Consider the following 20,836-nt stretch of genomic DNA (forward strand, 5'->3'; position numbering starts at 1 on the left):
CCTGCTGTGCTCTGCAGCATCCCTGATGCACAGCATCAGTAGCATCAAGAACTGTTGTTGCACACCCTTGTGTTTTGGGGATGGCCTGCTAAGCAAGCGCAGTAGCTCCCGGCGGGTCTCAAGGGAACACCCCCCTGGTCAGTAGCAGGAAAGCTTGGCTTAGCGTTTTTGGAGGTGGAGACAATTTTGGCAATGCAGTGCTTTAAAGAATCACAGAAAAGTTCTGTTTACAAAGATGTTACTCTCACCTCTTGTGCTTCAATTGCTTTATAATCTCATTAGGTTGTCCTAAAGACCTCATAGGTCTTTACTTTTATAGTTAAAAAAAAATGCAGCTAAGTTGCAAAAGGTGAATTTGCAGATGCAAAGAATACTCATAATAATACAAAAGAATGTTGTTGAAAGAAGGGAACCACAGAGTTCTAGGTAGGTCTCCATTTGTATGGAGGAAGAAACATACAAACTCTATGAAACGTAGTTTAGGGCTGGTGATATGGGCCAAAGTGTGTCCCTTCCCAAGTTATATATGTTGACGTTCTTACCCCCAGGACCTCAGAATGTGACTGTATTTGGACACAAAGTCTTTAAGGAGGTGATTAAGTATAAAATGGGGTCTTTTGGGTGGGTCCTAATCCAGCACGATTGGTGTCTTTATAAGAATAGATTAGGACACAGACATACACAGAGACACGTGAACACACAGGGAGGAGACAGCCATCGACAAGCCAAGGAGAGAGGCCTCAGAAGGAAACTACACCTTGACCTTGGGCCTGAACTACCAGATCTAGGACAATAACATTCCGTTGTTCAAGCCACCCGGCTGGGACACTTGGTTATAGCCACCCCAACACACTAGTGTAGCTGGAACTGTACAATTGCTTTGTTTAAATTGAAATTGAACCAGGAGTCACTAAAGCCCTCGACTTCAGGGAAGAGTATTTTTCCTAACCTTACTGCCAACATGGTCGATAGCCTCTTAAGGCGGTAGAATAATGTTATTGTTTAGGAGTTCGCTGGAGCAGCACAGAAGCCACAGGGGGTTAAATTCAGCAGGCTTTGAAAAATAATACAAGGAAGGCTATTTGCTATCACAAGTACTTTATTATTTCTTCTTTTGAAAATCTGCCGACCATACGTGTGAAATTTTCTCTCTATTTAGGGTGTTGCTGTTTCTGAGGCTCAGCTGCTTTCCCGCGGCTGGTGAGGACGGATGGAGGGGAGGAAACTCAACAGCCCTGGCTGTGTTTTCTCCCTCTTCTAACCACCTTGAGCACATGGCCTCAGGCTGTGTGTGATGCATGAAATCAGCCTTGTTAAAAACAAAAACAAAAACAAAACCCAATTATAGGTTCCCTTCTCCCTGGGGGAATGTGAACTTTGGATTGATTTTTACCCTCTTGTCCAGTCTGGCCTCCGTCTCTCTGGGCATCCAGATTCTAGCATGGCCACAGGCGCAGGGGGGAAGGGAAGCGAGCCGAGAACAAATGTTAATGTCCAAACATCTTAAGCCCCGCCTTCCTATTGAAATGGTCTCAACGTGGAATGGAACTGTCCACTAAAATAAGCCAAAGCACAAAATCTTTCCTGACACTGAACCCGGAGCGATTCTAGGGAGGAAAAGGCAGACGACTCTCCAGAGCCTTTCTGTCCCACTTCTCTTGCCCTGACGGGCCGCTTCCCTGTCCACCACAGGAGAGTCAAGGCAGGGTGTGCATCCTCCCTCTCTGGTCACTGTGGGGTCCGCCATCCCCACTCACTGTGACCTGCGGGGAGGGCGTGTGTCCTTGTGAATCTTCAGCATGATGCTGGCAGCTGCGGTCACGGATGAGGTGATGAAAGCGTAATGAACAAGGATTTGAGTTGCTCTGGATATAAGCCCTAAACCAGAGGAACATCATACTCTAAGAACACCCACATGCGGTGAGACTTATTTTCTCACTCGGTTTTATTGTAAGCTTGGGTTTTCTTTTGTGCATTTTCTGGGTTTTGTGCATCATGTGGTTTTCCCCAAAGGTGTGTGTTTCAATGAGGGAGCACTTTGTGGATGGTACCCCTGCTTCCTGAGCCACATCCCCATCTTCTCCTGTGCCCCCTCCCATCTGGGTGGGGTTGTGTCTCCATCCTCTCAGAGAAGAGTGTCCCAAGACTGTGGCTGATCCACTGCAGTGGGGAAGGGGTCCTAGGGACTGAATTCAGAGAAGTGATTATAAACAGGTAGCCAGGGGCGCCTGGATGACTCACTTGGTTAAGCCTCTGACTCTTGATTTGGGCTCAGGTCATGATCTCACAGTTCGGGAGATTGAGCCCCACTTGGGGCTCTGCTCTGACAGCACGGAGCCTGCTTGGGACTCTCTCTGCTCCTCCCTCTTTCGTACTCTCTCTCAAAGTAAATAAATAAACTTAAAAAAAAAAAAACCACACAGGTACCCAGAGCAGAACTTTGTAATGAGGCCATAAATGAGCTTGTTTTTTCATTTCAAATTTTAGAAGAGTTCCTTTAATTAAACTAGTAATGAACGCCCAGCTGAGAATGCAGACTCCCTGAACCTCGATTTCATCATTCATAAAATGGGGATAAAGCACCAATCTTGCATTAGGGTTTGTGTTTTTTTTTTTTTTTTTGGTAAGAATTAAATAAGAGAATGTACGTGGAAATATTTAGTAAACTATAAGTCATTATACAAATATAACCAATAGTCATTATTAAAGAACTCTTTTGATCTTGAGAAAATTTGGGCTGCATAGGAAGAAAACCACCTTCATATTATGAATTAATTGAGTTTTAAAACTAAATACTGTAAAACCTTGGTTTGTGAGCATAATTCGTTCTGGAAACATGCTTGTAATCCAAAGCACTTGTATATCAAAGTGAATTTCCCCATAAGAAATAATGGAAACTCAGATGATTTGGTCCACAGCCCCAAAAATATTCATATAAAAATAATTACAATACTGCAATATAATACAAAATAATAAAGAAAATACAAAATATAAAGAAAAAAACAAATTAACCTGTACTTATCTCTGAAAATCTTCGTGGCTGGTGTGAGGGAGACAAGAGAGAGGAGGGTGATTGTGTGGGACAACTTTCACGCTCACTGACGGAATCACTGCCATCTATCAGCTCAGTGGAATCTTTTTCTTTTCGTGCAACTTTAACAAGGAACCTATCCAATGATGCTTGCTTTTGCCTCCCTTTGAGGATCTTAAGGAAATGTGACATCGCATTGTCATTAAACAGGTTCACCACATGCACTGCTACAGCCTTATTCAGGTGGTGCTTTCTACGAAATTTTGCACTGTCTCCCACATTTTACACATCTCCATAATCTCATTTGAAGTGAGGGTTTCTTCTGCCTTTTTCTCCTCCTCCTCTGCAGAGAGAGAGAGAGAAAAACCATTGGCTCGATTGTGATCATGTGTCATTCGGCATCACCTACTACTCATATTGCAAGACACTTCATTTATCAAGTTAAATTGGTTAGAGGGGCACCTGGGTGGCTCAGTTGGTTAAGTGTCCAACTCTTGATCTCAGCTCAGGTCATGATCTCACAGTTCGTCAGTTTGAGCCCTGCTTTGGGTTCTGTGCTGACAGTGCATAGCTTGCTTGGGATTTTCTCTCTCCCTCTCTCTCTGTTCCTCCCCCACTTGTGCTCTCTCTCCTCTCTCAAAATAAATAAGTAAAGCTACAAAATTAAATTAAATTAAAATAAATAAAATAGAAATTCTTGATCTTATGGAACACTCGCAGAATAAGTTACTCACAATCCAAGGTTTTACTGTAAACTCTTTCTGTTCCTCCATATTTTGCCCAACTCATCAGAAAACTAAACTTTTATAGTAGCGTCATCCACCATTGTTTTGTGTTGCTGCATGATTGTTTTCCAGTTTCTGTGGATGAAATGAGATATCATATGGGAGAAATCTGCTGACTGTAAAGGGCCATACACATCAAGGTAAAATTTTAGTAACTCGGTGTACTGACCCCCACCCCCAGGCATGGGCAGAGGTTGACTTGAGACTCGAGGTGGGTGTGAGTTCCTTTGGCCATAGAAATGGAAACAAGTTGTCCGACTATAGGGTGTCATAGCCTGTGTTTCTAGAATCTGTGCTTGGTGCTTTGAATGTCTGTGAGGGATAGTGACTCACTGATGGCCTAACAAGTCAAGTTCTCAGTCCTGCTGGCCACTTGGAGCTCCTGAAAAGCATGTAGAAGCTGATGTCACCTGTGGGCCCTCCCTCTTTACCATGCTGGTTGTTGGGTGCTATTTGCCTGGCCGGGAGCACCTGGCAGGACCTGCAAAGAGGCATCATGTGGGCCTGCTAGAGGGGCTGAGTAGGGATTTTCAGCTCAGATGGAGGGTCTGGACCTGCAAACCCAAGAGGCCAAGTGCAGGGGGGAGGAATGGGGTGAATGTATTGTCTTCTTAGTCCAAGCAGTAAATAATGTAGAGGCAACTTTCTACATACAACTTGAGAAGGGGCTTTGGCCTTCCTGGGGAAGCAGAAATGAGGGATGCAATCCAGGAAGAGACCTAAGTAGGTCTCTCACTGCCATGAACAGTGGTAGCTGCAAAAGTGTGGCGAACCTGAGTCCACTGCCTCAGCAGACCCAGCTAACAGGATGACCATGTAGAGGTCAGTGTTAATAGCTCTTTTAGGGACGTGGGGACAGAGCATGCCTTTGGTATTCCATCTTGTGTAGTCCCTTCGGGGAACAGGAAGGAAGTGGGGTGTTTTCTATGGCTTTTTTATGGCCAACAGATTGGCTTTACTTGGTTGCCTGGTGTCTGGCCCTGGATGATTGGGGCAGAGGGACAGTGAGATCCCCATGGAGAAGGTGGCACAGTGTGGGCTCTGGATTGGTTGGCTTGTGTGTAAAAGGCTTGCTCTCAGGCTAGTTGTTTATCATCTCGGAATTGATTAGCCCTGTAGAGACAGTCCCTCCACCAGAGTCAGCAAGACCCCAAGTGTCAAGCTATCAGAAAACAGAAAATAAGAGACAATGTTAATACAGTGGGAGTATAGAATTATTTTTTTTCAAGGAAGGATAAAGAGGAATCCTAACGAACATCGCCAGAGAAGAAATGGCAGAGGGTGTATGTCCAGGACAAAGTTGCAGCTCAACCAACGGTGTCTGTTGCTGTGTGACAGGGCCAGGGCACCCTCTCTGGGGACCCTTAGCTGTCATTTGTTGACTGCTGTTTGGAAGCAGAATGGACAAGGGCAGGGCATTTTCATGCAGGCATTTTGATTAAGTGGCCATTACAGAATATAAACGTAGTTTGTTGTTGTTGTTAGTAAGATTCCAAACTCCTGCGAAGGCATATTTTGCGTAGGTTTCGTCATTTTGTGAGTAAGTGAATTAATCAGTGGCTGCAACAGCTTTTATCTATATTTTTAAAACTAGGGTCTGAGTATAATTTATGGAATTTCAAAGCTAGAAGTGCCCTAAATATTACAGTAGCCAAGGCTGTAAAAAAAAGTTTTTACACAAGGGAGCTAAGGTTTGGAGATGCTATTAAACACATTAATATTTAATTAATTAATATGCTATTAAACACATTTTAAACATTTTAAACACATTAAAAACTATTAGTAAGAATCGCAGTAGAAGGACCTTGACACTCACCTTGCCCCAGCATCCTTTCCTCTGACAACTGGGGGAGGGGCATCAGGGGATGGGTAAGGATGACTCATCTACCCATACCCATCACTTGGTGAAAACAATCCTGAAAGAAGTGGTTTTTTTTAAATCAAACATCCACTTTTTGTATTATTTATTTATTTATTTATTTAGAGAGGGGGGCTAGGAGGGACAGAGAAAGAGGGAGAGACACTCCCAAGTGGGCTCCTTGTTGTCAGTATGGAGCCCATTGTGGGACTCGATCTATGAACCAAGACATTAGGACCTGCACTGAAATCAGATGTCAGATGCTTAACGGATTGAACCACCCAGGTGCTCCAGAAATCCACTTTTTAAAAAACTGAAGGGGGACCTGGGTGGCTCAGTCAGTTAAGCGTCTGACTTGGGCTCAGGTCATGATCTCGCAGTTCATGGGTTAGAGCCCTGCATCAGGCTCTGTGCTGATGGCTCAGAGCCTGGAGCCTGCTTCAGATTCTGTGTGTCCCTCTCTTTCTGCCCATCCCCTACTCAAGCGCTCTCTCTCTCTCTCTCTCTCTCTCAAAATAAATAAACATTAAAAAATTGAAGTATGGCTAACATACAATGTTATATTCACTTCAGATGGACAGCATAGTGATTCTGTACGCTACACAGTGCTTACCATGGTAAATATCATTACCACCTGTCACCATATGATATTACAATATTATTGCCCGTATTCTCTATGCTGCACTTTTCATCTCCATGACTTACCATTTGATAAATGGAAGCTTGTGGCTCTTATTTACTTTCATTTATTTCACCCATCTCCCCCATCCCTCTCCTCTTTGACAGCCACCAGTTTGTTCTTTGTATTTATGAGTCTGCTTCCATTTTTTTAAATCTTATTTTAATTTATTTCTGAGAGAGAGAGAGAGAGAGAGAGAGAGAGACAACATGAGCAGGGGAGGGTCAGAGAGAGAGAGAGACACAGAATTTGAAACAAGCTCCAGGCTCTGAGATGGCAGTTAGCACAGAGCCAGACACGGGGCTCGAACCCACAAACCATGAGATCATGAACTGAGCTGAAGTCAGACGCTTAACTGACTGAGCCATCCAGGCACCCCTGCTTCCATTTTTTTGTTTGTTTATTTGTTGCTGTTGTTGTTTTAGATTCCACATAAAAGTTAAATCATATAGTACTTGTCTTTCGCTGTCTGTCTTAGTTCTCTTAGCATACTACCCTCTAGGTCAGAGCAGTCCTTTTCGAAAATTATGTAACCATTCATTTAGATGAATTATAGAACAAATTTAAGATGAGGAATAGCTTTCTAAGTATGTCACCAAAGGTCAGGGGAAAGAAAGCCATTTATATAAAGATACGGATTTAAGTATAGTATAGGGAATAGATTCAAGGTTATAATAAGATTGTATGACAGATGGTGGCTACATTTATCATGCTGAGCACTGAGTAATATATAGAATTGTAAAATCACTATGTTATACACCTGAAACTAGTATAACATTGCATGTTAACCATGCTTCAGTAACAAAAATTTAAAAACAAAATTATAAGGGTCAAAAGTATAGCTTTTCTGGAAGACTTAGAAAAAGAAACTGAATACAGTTAAGAAGCACTTTGGGGGGAGCCTGGGTGACCCAGTCGGTTCAGCATCCGACTTCAGCTCAGGTCATGATCTTGCAGTTCGTGAGTTCAAGCCCCACATCAGGCTCTGTGCTGACAGCTCAGAGTCTGGAGCCTGTTTCGGATTCTGTGTCTCCCTTCTCTCTCTGCCCCTCCCCTGCTCGTGCTCTGTCTTTCTCTCAAAAATGCATAAATATTTAAAAATTTTTTTTAAAAAGAAGCACTTTTGTCATCCATGAGTAATCAGTGTAGTTATTTAGGTATTAAATAAGAGGAAAATTAATTTATTTGATATCAAATACCTACAACTAACACCATATTAGATGTTGAAATACAGAATGTGTTCCTCTGATAGTCAAATATAAAGCAAGAGTGTTTACTGTCAAAATAATCAATAATTAATCAAAATAATACTGAAAGTTCTAGTCAAAACAGTAAGGAATGGAAAAAAACGCCATATATATTGGGGAGGAAGGAATAAACCTATCAGATGATATGACTATCTACTTAAATCATTCCAAATAGTTTATCAAAAAAAAATCCTAGAATTATTAAGTGAGTTCAGTAAGTCCACAGGATGCAAGGTAATCATATAAAAATTAGTTGTATTTTTACATACTCTCAATGAAACTGTGGTTTATTAAAATTACATTTTCTCTCAAAAATTTTTTTAAATGTTTATTTTTGAGAGATAGAGAGAGATGTAGAGCACAAGAGGGGGAAGGGGCAGAGAGAGAAGGAGACATAGAATCCAAAGCAGGCTCCAGGTTCTGAGTTGTCTGTCAGGACAGAGCCTGATAGGGGGCTGGAGCTCAAGAACCATGAGATCATGTGGTCCGTGGGTTCGAGCCCCACGTCAGGCTCTGTGCTGACTGCCAGCTCAGAGCCTGGAGCCTGTTTCAGTTTCTGTGTCTCTCTCTCTCTCTTTGACCCTCCCTTGCACACACTGCCTCTCTCTCTCTCTCTCTCTCTCTCTCTCACTCTCTTTCTCAGAAATAAATTACAAAAAAACAAAACAAATCAAAACAAGAACCATGAGATCATGACCTGAGCTGAAGTCAGATGCTCAGCTGACTGAACCACCCAGGTGCCCCTAAAATTACATTTCCAATATGTAATTTCAAACACTTACCACCTCTCAAAAAGTTGACTTTGCTGTAAATCTAAGGAAACATGCATACAATTTGTATGCTGAAAACCATACAATACTAGTAGAAGAAATCAAAGAAGAGCTAAATAAATGAAGAAATGTTTCTGGAGCTAAAAAAAAATTTTTTTTAAAGAATTATACTACCCAATATTAAAGGCTACTCTATAGCCACAGTAATAGATAGCCAGTGTTGTTGGTGGAGAGATAGACATATGGATTCATGGAATAAAACAGAGAAGTCAGAAATGGACCCACACAAGTACAGCCAATTGATTTTGACAAAGGTCCAAAAAATACAATGGAGGAAAGATTGCTTTTCAACAAATGATATTGGAGCAATTGGATAGCCATAGGCTCCAAATAAAGTACCCTCAACCTAATCCCCATGCTTTGTACAAAAAATTGATTTTAAATGAATTCAATAAAATACATAAAACCATGAAACTTATAGTAGGTAATAAAATCTTATGGACTTGGGAATTAGTGAGGAAATCATGTCTAAACATGGCAGAAAGCCTGATTCATAAAAGAAAAAAAGCTATAAATTAGACTTCATAAAAATTAAGAACTTTTATGTTTTGCCAAGACTCTTAAGAGGCTAAAAAGACAAATTGTGCACTGGGAGAAAATATTTGCAAACCATGTATCTTAAATGAGCATGTATCTACAATATGTAAAGGATAGTAAAAATCCAAAATCCAGTCTGACACTGAGCAAAAGACATGAAGAGACATTTCACTGAAGCAAATAGAGTGTCCCTCAATGGATGATGGCTAACAAAACAGCCACATCATAAAATGCCACTCAGCAATAAAAAGGAATAAACTCTTGATTGGCTCAACAACTTGGAAGAATCTCAAGGTCATTCTACTAAGTGAATAAAATACCAAAAATCAAATTCGATGTATTGATCAATTTATATAATATACGACTCGATTTACATAATCTCAGAATGGCAAAATTATTGATATGGTCATTAGATTCTTGGTTGTTACTAGGTAGAGAGGGTGGAGTTCACAGGGTTTGTATGACTAAAAGGGATTAGCACGAGGCCGACCTTTCTGATGATGGAATAGTTCTGTATCTTGATTGTTATGGTTATTATGGAAATCTATATACACACATTGTGAAAACACCAGTCTCCTGGTTCTTATATTGTACCATCATAATGTAAGAAGTAAGCATTTAGGGAAACTGAGTAAAGGAGCAAGACCTCTTTTTATGATGTTTGCAACTTCCTGTGAATCTATACTTATTTCAAAATAAAAAAATTGTTCTTTAGAGATAGAGATGTGACCATCAGGTATAGGGAGTTGTCACTTGTTAGCCACCCAGCAGCATCCAAAGCCCCTTGTTTTGAGGGGAGAATCCCTTGTCATGGGTGCCGCAGTAGGGAGCCAAAGTGGGTCTCAACCTTTTCCTTTGGAACCCAATGTGGACATGTCCCCTCTGCATTTTTGTTGGATGCTTCTACTAAGCCTTCTTGGATGAGTAGTGCAAAGATGAAGGGTCTATTTACCCCTGAGTCACAGAAGAAGATCTCATAGGAGCAGTAGCCTCATGATAAAGTCAGCCTCCTACATGACAAGATTCTCCTGTCATGGCGAGGAGTCGATGCCTCACCTCAGTTGGGCCCCTGTGCAACTGGATTGATCTTAGGCTGTACCTTGCCTGGAGAAGCTTACCAACTTCTGAGGTCAAGGTGGTCCCAATTGGAAGGGCATTCAGTGCTTTAGGAGGGGATCCTTTTCTCTATTGACTCAGTCCCAAGCCTTCCATGCTCAGGACCTGACACAGCATCCCCACTGGCAGACACAGTTCCCATTAGGAGTCTCAAATACCTCTGGTCATCTCCATGATAGAACAAAACATCTGAGGAACAAAATGCAAAGTGCCACAGCCACAAAATAGCATGTATAGTATGACAATATATTTTTTTATTTTTTTAACGTTTTATTTATTATTGAGAGACAAAGAGACACAGGGCATGAGCATGGGAGGGGCAGAGAGAGAGGGAGACACAGAATCTGAAGGAGGCTCCAGGCTCTGAGCTGTCAACACAGAGCCCAACACGGGGCTCGAACTTACAAACTGTGAGATCATGAACTGAGCCAAAGTCAGACACTTAACCCACTGAGTCACCCAGGTGCCCCATATGACAATATTTTTGTTTAAAAAAACCATAAATGTACATATGTGTGTATATATATGCATATACATATACACATAAATATATCCAATAAATACAGACACACATACATATACATTTAGAAAAACAGAAAGGCATTGGGAAGAATATACCAAATACATTGATTAAAGAAACTACCTTTTGATGAGATTATAAATGGTTTATATCATCTTTATCCCCTTTTTGGTTTTATTTCAAACTAAAATTTGCAGGTGTTACTTTTATAGTCTGAAGAAGATCTAGAAGTCTGTTTTTATCTGGGCAAAACACGAAAGTTAAACTCTGAGTTTCTTAAACCACATCAGCATTTCCTTCTGTCCAAAGAACTGCTGTAGAATGCCGTAGAATGCCATAGAATGTCGTAGAATGGTTAGTGTCTGTTCTAGCCAATGTGGGGGTCCTAGTTCTCCCTGCCCACCTGGAGGAGGTGCCACTGAGCTGCAGACTGGGGACGGATCCCCCTTTACACTCTTGGGTTGTTCTCTCAGTGCAAATTTTCTTATGTGGTTAATCGCTCAAACACAGGTTACGTGAAAAGCCGAAAACCCTTGAATAGAAAAACTGGGCGCCAGCCCAGCAATTGCAGGCATGACCCTGGATGCACTCCTGAAGAGCGTGCTCCTGGATGCGTGCATTGGCATTGGCCCTTTATGCACCCAAGACAAAAACAGTGCACGGGAGAGAGCAAGGACCAGGAGAAGAGCCAGTGCTGGCCAAATGCGGGCCACATGGGTTAAGGATTTGAAGACTTCTCTTGAAACATCTGAGAAAATGAGGAGAGTTTCATAGGACTGTTGCGAAATTAAATGAGCAGGCATGCGAACACTTAGCTCCTGGCACATAGTAAGCGATCAACAAAAGTGAGCTGGCTTTGGCTACGTTGAGAGAGATGGAGAATCTGAAGCGTTGGCAAAGACGCAGAATACCAGGAACTCATACCTGGAGCGTCAATTGGTGCCACCACTTTGGGACACTGGGAATATGTAATAAAGCTGAAGTTACACATCCCTATAACCCCCAAAGTCCATTTATAGGCTGCAACCCCAACAAAAAGGCACATAAACATGCATCAAGATGCATGTATTAGAGTGTTTAAGGCAACATTATTCATAATAACCCAGACCTGAAAAGAACTTAAACGTCTTCAACAATAGAATGGATATATAATTTGTGGTCTATCTCCACAATGGAATACTACACGGTGTTGAAGATGAACAAACTTGTTCACAGACATGGGTGATGGTCACAAACACAACAATAAGTGAAGAAGGCAGACATGACAGAGTCATACGGGGCACAAAAGTAGCTGAGGGTGTTAGAAGGCAGGACACCCTTGCTGGGGGAGGGGCCGGTGATGGGGGGGAGCTCAGGTGGGCTTTGGTTCCTTGATGTGGGTGCTGGTTACACAGGTGGCTCTGTCGGTACAATTTATCAAGCTCTACGCCTATGAATATGTGCATTTCTGATGTATATTAAAACTCAATAAAAATGTTCAAAATAAAATATAATTTCAAAGCTGTAAGAAGTCATGTAGCTATGGATATTGTCTCTATTCGTATCCTACTGCTTGGGGTAGGGCAGCTGGCTTGTTGGGGTCCATACGTTTTCTTTTTTTCCCAATTAATTATCTTTATTTCTTCAAGTTTTGATTTTAATTCTAGCTTGTGAACATTGTGTTGTATTGGTTTCAGCTGTACAGTATAGTGAGTCAACAATTTTATATATCACCTGATTCTCATCATGCCATGTGCCCTCCTTAATCCCCACCCCCTATTTTACCCAACTCCCCATTCCCTCCTTTCTGGTAACACAGTTTTTCTCTATAATTAAGAGTCTGTTTCTTGGTTTGCCTCTGTCTCTCTTTTCCCTTTGATTATTTGTTTTGTTTCTTAAACTCCACATATGAGTGAAGTCATATGGTCTTTTTCTTTCTCTGACTGGCTTATTTCACTTAGCATGATACTCTCTGGCTCCATCCATGCTGTTGCAAATAGCAAGATTTCATTCTTTTTTGGGGGGTGGAATACCACACACACACACACACACACACACACACACAAACCATCATATCTTCTTTATCCATTCATCAATCGGTGGATATTTGGGCTGCTTCCATATCTTGGGCTATTGCAAATAACGCTGCTATACACAGAGGGGTGCATGTATCCCTTTGAATTAGTGTTTTTGTATTCTTTGAGTAAATACCTACTAGTTCCATTGCTGGGTCATAGGGTAGTTCTACCTTTAACTCTTTGAGGAACCTCCACAATGTTTTCCAGAGCAGCTGCACCAGTTTGCATTCCCACCAACAGTGCAGGAGGGTTCCTTTTTCTCCACCCCCTCACCAACACCTCTTGTTTCTTGTGTTGTCGATTTTAGCCATTCTGAGAGGTGTGTAGTGATAGTTCATTGTTTTTATTTGTATTTCCTTGATGGTAAGTGACAATGAACATTTTTTCATGTGTCTGTTACCCATCTGGATGTCTTTTTTTTTTTTTAGAGAAATGTCTCTTCATGTCTTCTGCTTGTTGTTTAATTGGACTATTTGCTTGTTGAGTGTTGAGTTTTATAAGTACTTTATATATTTTGGATATTCACCCTTTATCGAATATGTCATATGCAAATATCTTGCCCCATTCTGTAGGTTTCTTCTTAGCTTTGTTGATTGTTTCCTTTGCTGTGCAGAAGTATTTTATTTTGATGTCATCCCAATACATTTTTTTAATTTCTCTTGCCTGAAGAGACATCTGGAAAAGAGTTGTTACGGTCGATGTCAAGAGGTTACTTCCAGTGCTGTCTTATAGAATTTTTGTGGTTTCCTGTCTCACATTTAGATTATTTATTAATTAACTTACTTATTTATTTAGAGTGTGTGGAAGTTGGGGAGGAGCAAAGAGAGAGAGAGAGAGAGAGAGAGAATCCCAAGCAGGCTCTGAACTGTCAGCACAGAGCCCAACGGGGGGCTCGACACAGGGCTCAATCCCATGAACTGCAAAATCATGACATGAGCTGAAATCAAGAGTCAGGCACTTAACTGAGTGAGTCACCTAGGTGTCCCCATTTTGAATTTATTTTTATGCATGGTGTAAGAAAGCGGTCCAGTTTCTTTCTTTTGCATATTCCTGTCCAGTTTTTCCAATGCAATTTGTTGAAGAGACTGTCCTTTTCCCATTGGATGTTCTTTCCTGTTTTATTGAAGATTAGTTAACCATATAGTTGTGAGTTTTCTGGGTTTTCTATTCTGTTCTATTGATCTATGGGTCTATTTTGTGCCAGTACCTTACTGCTTTGATTACTACAGTTTTGTAATAAAACTTGAAGTCCATAATTGTGATGCCATCCAGCTTTGCTTTTCATTTCCAAGATTGCTTTGGCCATTCAGGGTCTTTTGTGGTTCCATATAAATTTTAGAATTATTTTTTTCTAGCTCTGTGAAAAACACCGTTGGTATTTTATTTTATTTTATTTTTTAAATGTTTTTATTTATTTCTAGGAGAGAGAGAGAGAGAGAGAGACAGCATGAGCAGGGGAGGGTCAGAGAGAGAGGGAGTCACAGACTGAAACAGGCTCCAGGCTCTGAGCTGGCAGTCAGCACAGAGCCCGACGCGGGCCCGAACCCACGAACTGCGAGATCATGACCTAAGCGAAAGTCGGACACTTAACCGACTAAGCCACCCAGGCGCCCCACACCATTGATATTTTAATATGGATTGTATTTAATGTATAGGTGGCTTTGGGTAGTATAGATGTGTTAACAATATTTGTTCTTCCAATCTGTAAGCATGGAATGTGTTTCCATTTCTTCATGCCATCTTCTATTTCTTTCATAAGTCCATACATTTTCTTAGTAGAGTCATCCAGTTCAATTAAACAGAACTTAGAACATCCTGAAGGGGACTAGCTGCTTTGGGGTGATAAGTACAGGTTGTTTGGGGGAGAAGGAAGAAGTCACACTTGACCTTCTCACCCCTGTGTCCCCAGGAATGCAGAATCCCAGGCCTGGGCACTCACCTCACTTGCCCCTCCCCGAAGCTGGGCTGTTCCCCCAGGAACCAGCCTTCAGAGCCCTGTGCTCTACCATCAATGCTCCAAGGGACACCTGAATGCAAGATTTCATCAAGTTTAAGGAAAATAGGAATCTTAGAGACTAACAAAACAGAGGGATGCACTCCTGAAGTGAACTGAAATTCAGCATGAAGTTGGTGAGGTGTTGCACAGTTATATCATGACAGGAGGCTCTCCTACATTACAGAAGAATTCACCAAAGGTTGGGTTTTTTCCCTTTCTCCTCTCCTCCTCCTCCTTCTCTTCCTCTGTTCCCCCTTTTCTCCTCTCCTCTTTCCTCTTCTCCCCCTCGGCTGACTAAACAAAGGGGGCAGGAGACCCCCAAACTGTGCTAAAAGCCATATCATTCTAAATAAACCTGGGTCTCTTTTCCTTCTAAATTTTCTTTGCTGATATTTGCTTGGCATTGTCATAGTCCTTAGTGAAGGTCTTTTGCAAATTTCAGGAGTTTTCAACTTACTAAAGGAAAAGAGAAGTGATTGCCCTGTAGCTTGATGATGATAAGATTCAAAGTAAGAGAAATGGTGGCTTGGAAAGTAAAAGGAGAAATGTTGGAGATATTTTCTTTTCAAGAAAAAAATTTTAATGTTTTATTTTATTTTTTGAGAGACAGAGGGAGACAGAGCACGAGCGGTGGGGGCGGGGGGGGAGGGTGGTACGGAGAGAGAGGAAGACGAGAGGGAGACACAGAATCTGAAGTAGACTCCAGACTCAGCTGTTAGCACAGAGCCTGATGCGGGGCTCGTACTCACAAACCATGAGATCATGACCTGACTTGAGGTCGGACGCTCAACCGACTGAGCCACCCAGGTGCCCCTGGAGATATTTTCTAATATAAACTTTTTAAAACTCAAGAATAACATGTACATAGCAAAGCATGCCAAGTCGGAAGTACATGTTTCCAGAAGTTGCCGTGTCACCGCCACCCAACTAGACTGTTACCACCATGAACCCCCTTGGCCTTCCTCATAATCATGTCTAAACCTTTCGATATCATAGGTTAGTTATGCCCTGTTGTAATAATATCAGCTAGAAACGGAATCATACAGAAGGTATTACTGTGTGGCTGGCTTTTTTGGCTCAGCATCATGCTTGAGAGATTCATCAGTATTGCTAAGTATCACAATATTTTATCCCCTTTTATTGCTGCAAAAAGAACACATTTTTAACATGAATCTTTGGTGATCTCAAGGCAAAGCAGTCCCAGGCCTCACTATGAAGAATACTGCCCTAGACCCAGTCAACACAACCACATGGCAACCCTGTTCATTCTCACAGTGTTAGAATCACAGGTGTGGGAAAATAAATAATGGTCCCTCAGAAACAAGAGCCAGGTTCAGCTTTCAAGTTAACTGGGGTTAGGAACAGTTTTGTGATCCCCTGGGTATAGCATCTAAAATAGTGGCACAGATAGACTCCAGCTGAAAAAATCACATTTCCCTGCATGGTTTCAGCAATATCGAAACCCCTGAAGAAAGAAACTCTGTGTGTCTGTGTGTGTCTATATGTACATGAGTGCGGTATGGGCTGAATTGTGTTCCACCCCAATCTGTATACTGCAGCTCTAACCCCCAGTACTTCAGAATGTGGCTATCTTTGCAGATAGGGTCTTTACATGGATAATGCAGTTAAAATGAGGTCATGAGGGTGGGTCCTGGCTGGTGTCCTTAGAAGCAGAGATTAGGACTCAGATGTGTACAAAGGGAAGACAGTGTGAAGACACAGGGTGAAGGCGGCCATCTTGTAAGCCAAGAACAGAGACCTCAGGAGAAGCCAATCCTGCCATCACCTTGATCTTGGGCCTCTGGCATCCAGAACAATGAGGAAATAAACGTCTATTGTTTAAGCCACCTGATCTGTGGTACCTGGTTATGGCTGCCTGGCAAACTAAGATTGTGTGTGTGTGTGAGATCTTTCCTTCCAGGACCGAAAACATGCAGGGAACTGGTGCTCAAAGAGGCTGCGCAATTGAAGGGCTGTGTGTAGGAATGGGCATGAACAAGGTGACCGTACTCCCACATTCCCATGCTCTCAGCCCACCCCTGCCATCTCTGTTTGGACACCTCCCCCCACCAGGACCCCACGTCCACTCCTCCTTCCTCTGCTGACCTCCCGCTGCCTGGATTGGGCTGGCTAAGTTGTGGCAAACTGAGTGGCAGCTGGAAACAGACGCTGGCCCAGCAGCCTCCCTGGGGGAGTTGGGAGGGGGGAAGAGAACAATCGTGAAATGGCAGGAAAACACTCCTGGCAGCTCAGAGTGGGTGGGGGTGGGATGATTAAAAAATAGGCTTCGGGGGAACAAAAGATGCTTTTGCATGTCGTGCAATGTGACTCGAGTTAAAAAAGGAAAACAAAACCCCGTGCCTTTTCCTCACCATCCAAATCCTTTGGCAAATCGAGTCAAATAATATAACTTGTATCCTAATTTCCAGTCCCTTATAGGACAACCAGTGAGGAGGGGAAGCAGGTGACTCACAATAGATGTGGCCAACATTCGATCTGCAAGAGAGAGAAGCCAAGAGCAAGAAGAAAGCTTGTCTTTCCCCACTAGGTGTCTTAGTTCTTTCTGTATATGGTGATAAGCTGCTAAGGTGCTTAAGCCTGAATTTGTGCCTGTACAGGAAGTTTGGGGAATTAGTCCCCTTAGCTGATGGCTGTCCTGAGGTCACAGCATGAACACACTCTGCTAAGAAGTAGAGGTGGCAGTTGCATAAAGAGCCCCTGCCTCCATGAGCTCAGCCACTTGGATTTGGGAAGCACTAAATCATTGCCTTTGTGTCCCGCCTGAGGGTTGGCTTTGGGCAGATAGAAATCCCTGCAAGCTTGGGAATTTCTGCATGGGAGGTAGTCCCTATGAAGTTGATGTCTCCATCCTCTGAGCTCCTGCAACCTCGGCATAACCCGCATTCCACATCCAATGCACGGGACAATTTCTGTACTGTTTGTGTGTGCATTCTGGAAGAGTTCGAGGAACAGAAAGGTCTTTTGAAAATAGTTACGGGTTTTGAATTGGTGCCCGGGCCCCAGAACTGACCACCTAATGCTGATGAGGCTGTGGAACTACAGGAATTCTACAAAACTAAACAAACACCTATACTGTGATCTAGCTGTCGTGCTCCTCAGTATTTAACCAAATGAGTTGAAAACTTATGTCCGCACAAAAACCCACACCCAGATGTTTATCATAGTTTTATTCATAACCGCAAACTTGGAAACAACCAAGCTGTCCTTCAGCAGGTGAACAGATAAACTGTGGTCCATCTGGCCAATGGATTATTATTCAGCACTAAAAAGAAATGAGCTATTTTGGAAAAGCTAGGAAATGATATGGAGAAACTTTATGTACATATTGCAGTGAAAGAAGCCAAACTGAAAAAACTACATATTGTATGATTCCAACTATACGAATTCTAGAAAAGGCAAAACTATGGAGACTGTACAAAGATCAATGGTTGCCAGGGGGTGAGAGGAAGGAGGGATAAGTAGGCAGCACACAGAGGATTTGGGGGTCAACGAAACTACTCTGTATGATACTATCATGGTGGATACATGTCGTTACACATTTATCAAACCCATAGAACATACAACACTAAAGGTGAGTCCTAAGGTAAACTATGGGCTTGGGTGATGACAGTGTATCAATGCAGGTGCCTTGATTGTAACAGGTGCACCCCTCTGGAGGTTGATAATGGTGGGGGCTGTGCGTGTGTAGGGGTGGGGGTACATGGGAGCCCTCTGTACTTTCAGCTCAATTTTACCACCTAAAACTATTATAAAAATAGTCTATTTGACATTAAGAGAAGGGGGCAGGAGAAACCACCACTATGGAAAGAAATGGCAGCCCAGTTTTAGATGCGCTGGGGAATAAGAAGAATAATTGTGAGCCGGAGCAGAAGGGGTACAACAGATGCCTCTGCTCCACGGTGAAGGCCGAGATGGTCCAGGCTGGTGGCACTGGCAGATAGCTGTCATCAGCAGAACAGGGTCCCTCACAGTAGAGCTATTATGTTAGTGTGATTTGGTGAGGAGACCACCATGGGAGACTGTAGGGAGCCCACTCCTAAGTGAGTGAAACACTGTGAGGACTTGGGAAGGAGGTCGAAGATCCTGTGTGAACGAAGGAGTGCATGAGCCTGTCAAATTTGGGTCTATGACCTGATTCTGAAGTTACAGACTGCCGGAGCCGGCGGATGATCGCATTTTCATGAAGAGAAGGAAAGGAGACACGGCAAAGGGAAAAGCAAACAGAGAGCCAGAAACCTGAATGGTATTGGATCCCCAGAGAAAAGTCACAATGGCGAGTAGAGAAGAGAGGTCCACAAGAAGTGTGGACAAAGTGAGGACAAAGGCAGGAGAACAGGGTGGAATAAATTGATTTTAAGTCTGTAGACTTAGAAATTCTGAAAATAATAATAGATTTTATTAGTAAAAAGATTTGATTCTCAAACTAACACTGAAAATAAGTGAGAAAGCTAAAACTGCATTTCATCAAATGTAAGATGCCAGTAATTTAAATTTTTTAAAAAATGTTTTATTTATTTCTGAGAGAGAGACAGAGAGAGAGAGAGAGAGACAGCATGAGCAGGGGAGGGTCAGAGAGAGAGGGAGACACAGAGCTTGAAACAGGATCCAGGCTCTGAGCTGGCTGTCAACACAGTGCCCGACACGGGGCTCGAACCCACAAACCGCGAGATCATGACCTGAGCCGAAGTTTGACGGTCAACCGACTGAGCCACCCAGGTGCCCCAAAATGCCAGTAATTTAAAACACACATTATTTTTAGCGTTAAATATGGGGGGAAATTGCCAGTTAAACTTTGACACTGTTTTGCTTTTTCTATTGTTGCTGCAAAGCAAAAATGCAAACTACCCCCAAATTTAGTGGCTTAATAAAATCACTATTTGATGATCTCTCACAGTTCTGTGGGTTGACTAAACTCACCTGGGTGCCTCTCCCTTGGGCTCTCTCATGTGGTACTGCTGGGGTCAGGGGTCAACTGGGGCTGTAGGCATCTGACATTTGATGGGCTAGACATCCAAGATGGCTCCCTCACATGCCTGGAAGTTGAGTGGGCTGTTGGTGGGAAGTTCAGCAGAGCCATTAGCTATAACTCTGCAAATGGCCTCCACATGTGACTTGGACTTTGTCACAGCATGGTGGCTGTGTTTCCAGAAGGAGTGCCCCAAGAGTGAGTATTTGGAAAGAAGGAAGTTGTAGGCTTCTTATAAAGTAGCCTCAGAAATCCCAGAGCAACATTTCCACTGCCTTCTCTTGGTCAAGCCCAGATTCAAAAGGAGAGAAATGAGACTCCCTCTTGATGTGAGGAGCAGCATGCACACATAAGGACAAAGGACTTGGCTGTCTCTGACTACCATAGTCACTACCTTAAAGGGTGACCCACAGGACATGCATGTGGGTCATTGCAGCCTCTCATGGCTCATATCTTTCATCTACTCAGAATGATTTGGTAATTTCTCCCACTTTCCATTGTACTGCTTGGTGGAAGAGAGGCAAGGCTTTTGCATAAATCTCAGGACAAAATGTAGCTCAGCATCATCTACTGTGGGCATCTTCATCTTTTAGACTCTATAAAGCGCTTGGTTGTTGCTTTGCAAGAAAATATGGAATTTTGAACACTCATGCAATGATGGGATTGCTACACAGTACCAGTCAAGGTTCATTTAGAAGAGGTATGGAAGGAGACCTTTCATGGTTCTGGGAGACCTTGAGGAAGTAAGGGTCCAGAAAGGGTACCCATATCAGAGAAGATTCAGTAGCCAGCCCGTCTGAAATGCCGGTACAGAGGGACAAGTCAGAGCCTCTTGGGTCACCAAAGATGGGAGCCAGTGGAGAAGTCTGTAGGAAGCTATCACCTCATAGCACAGTTGCTGCGTCTGTAGCTGAATGGCGGACTGAGGCCATTGTTGGTCAGCAAGGTCAGTAGCAGGAATAAAAAACATGAATGGAGCTGAACAAACAAAGAGCTGGAATCTGTAGACTCTTCTGTATCCGCCTCTCACAGTGTCTGACCACAAGACCATTGATAGTCATGGCAGCTGCTTCATTTCCACCCAACAAATCACCCACAGATTCGTCTTTTGGTCACATCTAACCTGAAACCTCACAGGGCTCGAGATTCTAGGACACATACTTCTAACTTAATTTGATGCAGCCCACTGCCTC

Source organism: Hyaena hyaena, unplaced genomic scaffold (assembly GCF_003009895.1).
Source record: "Hyaena hyaena isolate Hyena2069 unplaced genomic scaffold, ASM300989v1 scaffold_193, whole genome shotgun sequence".
Taxonomy (NCBI): Eukaryota; Metazoa; Chordata; class Mammalia; order Carnivora; family Hyaenidae; genus Hyaena; species Hyaena hyaena.